Source organism: Acipenser ruthenus, chromosome 42, assembly GCF_902713425.1.
Source record: "Acipenser ruthenus chromosome 42, fAciRut3.2 maternal haplotype, whole genome shotgun sequence".
In the NCBI taxonomy this organism is placed as follows: Eukaryota; Metazoa; Chordata; class Actinopteri; order Acipenseriformes; family Acipenseridae; genus Acipenser; species Acipenser ruthenus.
In genome coordinates, this window is record NC_081230.1 from 510001 (window position 1) to 517220 (window position 7220).

The window sequence follows — 7220 nt, forward strand, 5'->3', positions numbered from 1 at the left end:
TGTCACCAGATAAAGTGCTTTTTGTAAAGTTAAATTAAATGTATTCCCATATATGAGTAACATAGACCAGACAATGTGAAATTAATAATTTTTAATACTGTTGCAGAATTACAGGAACACATATATCCACACATTTTAAATATAAACAAAAATACGTAATTAGGAAAAAAAGTCATTTTGATGTCCATTCTTACAAGATTCCATTTTATCTTGCAGCTTTTTTTGAATGTCCTTTCATCCCTCAACTTTTGAGCCATGCAGGCTTTGATGGTTGTATCATCAGTATGAGGGAACCTGGTTTTCACATGATCTGCAAAACAACAATAGATTTAATAGTACTATATGTCAACAGGGGGTTTCCATCCAACGACATGCTGGTTGGGTTGATTGTCCTCTGAGTCTGAACCACCCTGTGTGTTTGGAGTGTACGCTGTGTGTGTGTGTGTTGCCCTCCATGGAGTCCTGTGTAGGGTGTAATCCCAAGCTCAATACAATAGTTGTATGTCAGCATCACAGGGTCATATAAATAATAATAATTTTAAAAAAACCTATAATAAATCAAATAACAAAAGTAATAAATAACATTAAATACTTTTACTTTTTTTTACATAATAAATAATATTACTATAGCACAAAGGTAATATGTAAGTTGCATTGTATAGTTTATTTTATCCATTTAATTTTTAAATAAAAGTAGAGTATAAAATTATAGTACAGAATAATATTTTATATTTGAAAGTATAGAAAAAAATTATCCTTTTTTGTGAAAACACAATATACCTATGTGGTGGATGGCACAATGTAAACTAATCAAGTGTGGTAGATAAAATGTTTCATGGACAAATTGTGCCTGAAATATACATTACCTATTATCAGCCTAACCTTCGAAGAATCCAGTGCCTGCCTGACGTCATTGCATTGGATGCCTTTTTTGCCAGTGACTGAGGACTCTGTTAATTGTTCTTTTGAGAACATTGCCCCCATCAGATTTCTTGTCATTTTTTTTGTAGTCACTGGCCTGTCTTGCCTCTTGCTGGGCTATTGGATTCAATAAGCCATCTATCTTCTGAAAAGCAGCCATAAATAATAAAAACAGAACAATAAGAAACTAGAGATACAACATGCAAAACAAAAACTTGACCATGCAATACAAAATATTAACAAACACTCATCTAATAATAGTATATAGTAGTGAAACTGAGATGATCTTTGTAACAACAAAAAAACTAATTTGAAACTATGCATGATATTTCCTACCATGCTGTGTGACATATTTGAAGTTATATCATGTGTAGTCTTCTATATAGTGGTTAAATAGTTTTTGTATTGTATTCATTAGAATTACACAAAGCTATTTAATAATATGCAAAATTAAAACCAGGTGGTGGTGTGCTAAACTTATGAGTAGCATCACTCGTCTCAAACATTTATTGTAGGATGTCATTCTTAGATTACTTACACTATCCCTGTTGCATGAAATCTCTGCATGTGTTGCAGACTTGGCAACTGGATGCAACTGATTTGCTGCTTGTTCTGGTGAAGTTTCTGTAGGCCTGACTTTACTTGGTAGATGTTTCTGAACATACTTCTTTACTGAAGCATCTATCAGTACAGGTATGCCTACAAATACAAGAGCATTAACCTTGCTGTTTATTATATAATTGTATTATTGTTTATTTAGCAGATGCCCTTACCCAGGGCGACTTACAACTTTCACAAAATATACATATTACAGGAGTCATAATGCTTCACAATAACTACAGTCCAATATACATTAGCTTCAGTCCTAAAAGGATCAAGTTTAACTAAGAACAATATACAATAATTCAAGTCCTAATAAGAGAAAATACAATATACAGTAACATCAGTCCTAATAAGAGCAAGCTTAACTAAAATAATTCCATAATGTAGTACATGGTGCAATCAAGGGACAGTGCAAGTAGTAGATATGGTGATAGTTACATTGGGGTTACATCTCAATTCCAAGTGCAGTGGAGTCAATATATAGGCAGTAAGGTAACAAAAAAAGTTATTGATTTATTTGAGTTGCATACCTTCTTGAAGTTGCATGTTCAGTTCAGTGATTTGTTTTATTTTAATACTTTTTCTTTGTAGCTCATCCTCCAGAGTTTCAATTTTTTAAGGAGTCTATCTCTGCTAATCTGACCAGGATGAAAATGACAAATGAATAAGAAGGGTCTTATTGATTATCTTAGAAATAATTTTGTAACTTTTTTTTATGGGATTCACGTTGTTAAGTAGGTAATATGAAAAAGTAGTTGTGAGCAGGTAATAAGAAAAAATAAATTAAACATTAAACAATTTTATTGAAGACATCTGAACACGTTAACACTGGACCTATATAGAAGCAATAGTTAGAAAATAATATATAGTAAACGTGTATACATTATATTATACATACAACCACTAATATGTAAACGATTGTAGCACTTTAAGTGTATGTGCTTTTTTATAAAAAAAAATAATAATAATAATTTAAAAACAAAGTTTTTAAAAATACATAATATGGGGGGAGAAATAAATAAATACAAAAGCACTGTATGTGTTTGTAGCTGTGAAGTTGCTTCAGAACAGTGCACAAGATAGCGTCTCAATTTACACATCAAACTGACGTAATGTCCTATCTAGTGTTTATATATCGATGGCTACTTGTGCTGCCAGCAAGTGGGTTGGTCGAGGGGTGGAGCTAGGAGGTGTAATTGTCCAGAAAATGGGGTTGGTTAATCCTGGTGTTGGGCGGAGTAATATAAAGTCCAGGAAGAGAGCGAGTCAGTGCGAGTTTGTTATTTCTATGCAGGACAGTTGATTGCTATGAGCATCGTACATGGAGGACCATCTCCACATTTCTTTGCCCCAGTGTTGTTCCAGGCAGTAGCGTTAGGTCCAGACAACGTGCATGCTGCAATCGAGGATATAACAGACCCTGATATTAAATGTCAGCTGTCAGATGTAGGAGTTTAGCATATGTAGACAAATCCCGCAGAGGGTCTCACCGTTGTATTCTACTGAAATATTTCCATACTTGGGAAGTATGTTTTTGACAGTACAGGCCCAATGTTGCATTGAACACATTAAATGTAATTTAGGATTATTATTATTATTATTATTATTATTATTATTATTATTATTGCAGACATACAGCAGACGACTTTTTCCAAGGTTTATCGAGCAGCAAAATACAATCTACTATAAAACATTACAATGTAACAACTTCACTGTAATAAATTAGCCACAGACAACGGTGGACATTAAAAAATAGAGAGTAAATACATACATAAAATAAAGCATGAAAAATATGAAAGCAGATTACAAAAGTGTGTGTGGGGAAAAAATCCTTCATGTCTATGTACACATACCTAATCTGATTAGTTATAAAAAAAAGTCTGTGTGTGTGCGTCTGTGTGTGTGTAAGCGCATGGAGAGGTCACATGAGGTTTATTAGAAATGCATCCAAAACTGATACTGAACTTGAAACCCAGAGTGTTTATAAGAATTCAAAAGCTCACTTCAGAGGAATGATTGCCCAGCTTCACTGTCAGTTCCACGAAGTTGCCTAGAAAAGAAAAGGGTTGGGTTAAAATGCCAGTTTGGAGAAAGCACATGCACGAGTAAAAAGGTACGTTCACTTAGATTTGAATGAACATGAGCGTGATTCACCTGTCGCTCCTTTCCTCCTGTGTGAGGCTCGAATCTCAGCGTCTCTGCGATGAGGTCTTCCACGCCGCTGGCCTTCACACGTCTGTCCGTCCCATAAACTGCTTCTACAAATCAAAAGAGCTGGAGACAGAGATTAATAACCCTGAAAATAAGAGTCTAAACGGCAAAAACATCATCCCAAAAGCTGTGTTCAAGATCATTCAAATTAAACTGTACAATGCTCATTTGCAGCAGCTTTTTCATTTATGTTAACAATTGAATGAAAAAGTCTTCCCTCGATATGAATTTACATATTTTCATGAACTAAATTAGACATAATCTAACTGGATGAGCCTTAAATTACAATATTGGAATACAAGAAATATGAAAATGGCAAATCTAAATATATCTGAATATACAGAGAAAACAGAATTAGTGGAAATGATTCTGCAGAGGCCAAGACCCTGAAAAGGCTTTTTTCCTTTCCTGCCTTTAGGCTGTATTGAGCCCAGAGGGAATGTGACCTCAACGCCCCAGACCTGCCAACCTTGACATTTCTTTTTGAGTAGCACTCTTTCACAAGGACATCTCGGCTTCCCCTCAGAATTGCTTTAGGGTATCAAACAGCTAAGTGCTACACTCTGGAGAGTTCAGAGGATGAAATTATCAGTAAAAAAATAATGAGATTAGATATGATTGTTTCAGTTTAAATTTAATTTTGTTTACCTTAGTATAGATGAAACCTTTTTAATTCATACCAACTGAAAATTATTTCAAGTACAGAAAATAGCCATTTTTGTAGTATGTTGGTATTTTATTTACTGTCAAAACAAAACAAATTGAAATGTATAAGCTTCTAAAAACAGAGAAACAAAGCACTTTCAAAAAAATGAAAAAAAAAAACTTGTAAATAGTCACTGAGTCTGCACCAAATGTAACAGCTATCCACAAAGTGAGTGTTTGGAACAGAAAGGAATCCAACAGGTCAAACTGCACTTTCAGATCTTGAATGTTTAGCTTCATAGGTGGCTGACCTGGCTTTCCTGAGCAAGGTGTCACTAAAGGTTTGTGTGTGACACACTTGCTGCTTCGCTGACATCATGGCTTTGTGCGTTACCAGTGATCTTAGCATGTCTGTGCTCAGGCTGGCTCTGTGTTGGGTTTTGTTTTTGGTCACCAAGCTGAACACTCTTTCACAGTCAGCATTACTGTGCAAGATGACCAAAATGCCGAGCGCGGTAACATTACAGTAATGCCCGATTCTTTTAGACAGAAATATAAAGTTTCCTTCTACAGGATTCCTGCTGATCCAGACAGGAGGGTAAAATGGATTTCAGCGATTAAAAGAGAAAAAAAAGAAAAAGACTGGACCCATTCGTTTGTAGTGAGCGCTTCATAAAGTTAATATCAGTAAGCATATATCAGTAGTTCTGATATTACGTTATTATTATTAGTCGTAGTAGTATTAAGTCCAACTTTAACAAGCTTACTTGTAAGGCCGTTGTTTTCATAAATATTTAGCTATACAGTTAAACAGGATTACACTTATGCGGGTCGATTATTCCCAGTCCTTACATATATATATATTTTTTTTTTACCGTTAACAAAATCGATAATGCTACATTAATGATCTTACTGAACTTCAATATAAAATCACAAACCAGCCGTTTATGACTTAAAGCACAACGAGAGAGGGAGAGAGGGGGCGGGGCAGACGCTGCTAGGCAACCGGCTCCTGAACATTCCACTCCGCTGAGCAGAGACCGTTAGGATTTAAAAATGCCAAAGTTCCGAGCGGCGTCAGGCGCTTCGTTTAATTAACACACCGTTGCTGATATTTTAATTTTGAAGATAACCATATTTTAAATACTCAAATAGCACTGTATTAAAAACTACTTTACTTCAGTTCCAGACCGTTTTCTAACAAATAAAAGAAGGTACGTATTTATAATAAGTATATTTGTTATGATATTAAAACTAAACGAATGTGCTGCAGTTTGGTGTATCATGTATTTATTTATAAAATGTTGCAGTGTTTCTTTTTTTTTAATATTAATATTTTATTGTTTTCACAAAATAACATCCATTCATTATCAGTTAATCTGCTAGTGTAATCAAATCTCAATATTACTCGTCAGTAATTCATACACAGACACGCTGTGGTAACTTCAAGAAGTTAAAATGTAAGGCTGAATTACAGTTTAACCAAATAAATAAATAAATACATTAATGACGATATGAAACAAAAATACGTTTTGGTAGCTCGTAGGTATTTAAATTACAAAATGCGACCCGTTTTAGAAATGGATTTATATACTAACTGCCGTATTAATCTAAATGATATTTCAGAGTGTTTGAGGTGCAGACTCGCATAGGTGATTTGTAAAATCCAGTAGTGTTGTAGCGGTCCGTGTGTTTGTGTTTCGTGTTGTGTATTCGCTCTTGTCTCCCCTGTCTGGGTGCTGTTATTACCGCTGTATTGTGTTCCTCCCCTCGTCTGTATTCCCTGTAGCTGCGGGTTCGCTCTGTCTCTGTGGCTGTGCGAGCTGTCCTGCACGCAGGGTGCGCCCTGCTCCCTGTCATTGGCTGTTAGTTGTGTGTGCCCATTGGTCCTGGTGAGCGGCTGGGGACCAATGGGATAGCTGTTCGCTCCGGCACCTGATTAGCATAAAGGGACGGAGCTGAGTTATAAAAGGGGGCGTTGCATGCTGTATTTGTTGTTGTTCCAGGTTAAGCTGCGAAGCGTATAGAGCAGTGGCGTGGTCTGCAGTGTGCTGACAGATGGCAGTTTAAATAAAGCTTTGAACCTGAAAGCAGAGTGTTGTCTCCTTCTCTTCTTCTTACTGAGTGAAACGCTACAATGTGTTAAGAAACTATAACGCCACATTACTTACCGCTCGGGGGAAACAGAAATTATTAATTTGGAAAGAATTCGCTGTGAGATTATTTGGATAAATACTCAGAATTATAGATGCATGGACTTTTGATTAAAATATACCCACATGTATTTTTGTTTCATGTCGTAATTTATTTATTTGTGTATTTATTTAAACTTTAACTGGCGCTTTCATTTGAACCTCTTGCTGGTGCCACGGCTTGTCTGTGTATCTATTCACTGATATTTGAGATTGTGTTTAGTACACACTAGCAGCTGAGCTGATAATCTTATTGATGTTATTTTGAGAAAACAATAAAGCGTTAATACTGTATTACAAAAAAGAACTCGACGTGTTGTAACTTGTGCGGGTGATGTCATAGGTTGTCATGGCAGCGCCGATCATCACGGGAGGGGTTATCCGGGACAAACGCTTCCTTCGCCGGGTCGGAGAAACGCTGGAGTTCCGCTGGCTTCTCAATACGGATCCCGAGGTATCCAACCTGAATATCTAAATCAATACAGTGACAACAAAGGAATGTGACATCTAACCCTAATGACTACATTAATGAAGCAGTAATACACGACAGGGTGTGTGTTTTATCATGAGGTAATATCACCACACCTTGGGCGCGTTGTGAGGCACTAGACGAAGTGGAGTTCTTCAACCGTCCAGGAAGTGAGGATA

At 36.1% G+C, this 7220-nt stretch overlaps 2 long non-coding RNA genes across 2 annotated transcripts; both read right to left on the minus strand.

The window, feature by feature from the left end:
• Window positions 1-188: 188 nt before the first annotated feature.
• On the minus strand, window positions 189-2433 carry LOC131709299 (uncharacterized). Its single transcript, XR_009311466.1, has 4 exons — window positions 2055-2433; window positions 1460-1620; window positions 867-1066; window positions 189-310 (listed from the first exon to the last, which is right to left on the minus strand). It is a non-coding gene; the product is annotated as an uncharacterized LOC131709299 (long non-coding RNA).
• Window positions 2434-3437: 1004 nt separating this feature from the next.
• Window positions 3438-6242, minus strand: LOC117968876 (uncharacterized). Its single transcript, XR_009311469.1, has 3 exons — window positions 6130-6242; window positions 3679-3798; window positions 3438-3574 (listed from the first exon to the last, which is right to left on the minus strand). It is a non-coding gene; the product is annotated as an uncharacterized LOC117968876 (long non-coding RNA).
• Between the last annotated feature and the right edge of the window lie 978 nt (window positions 6243-7220).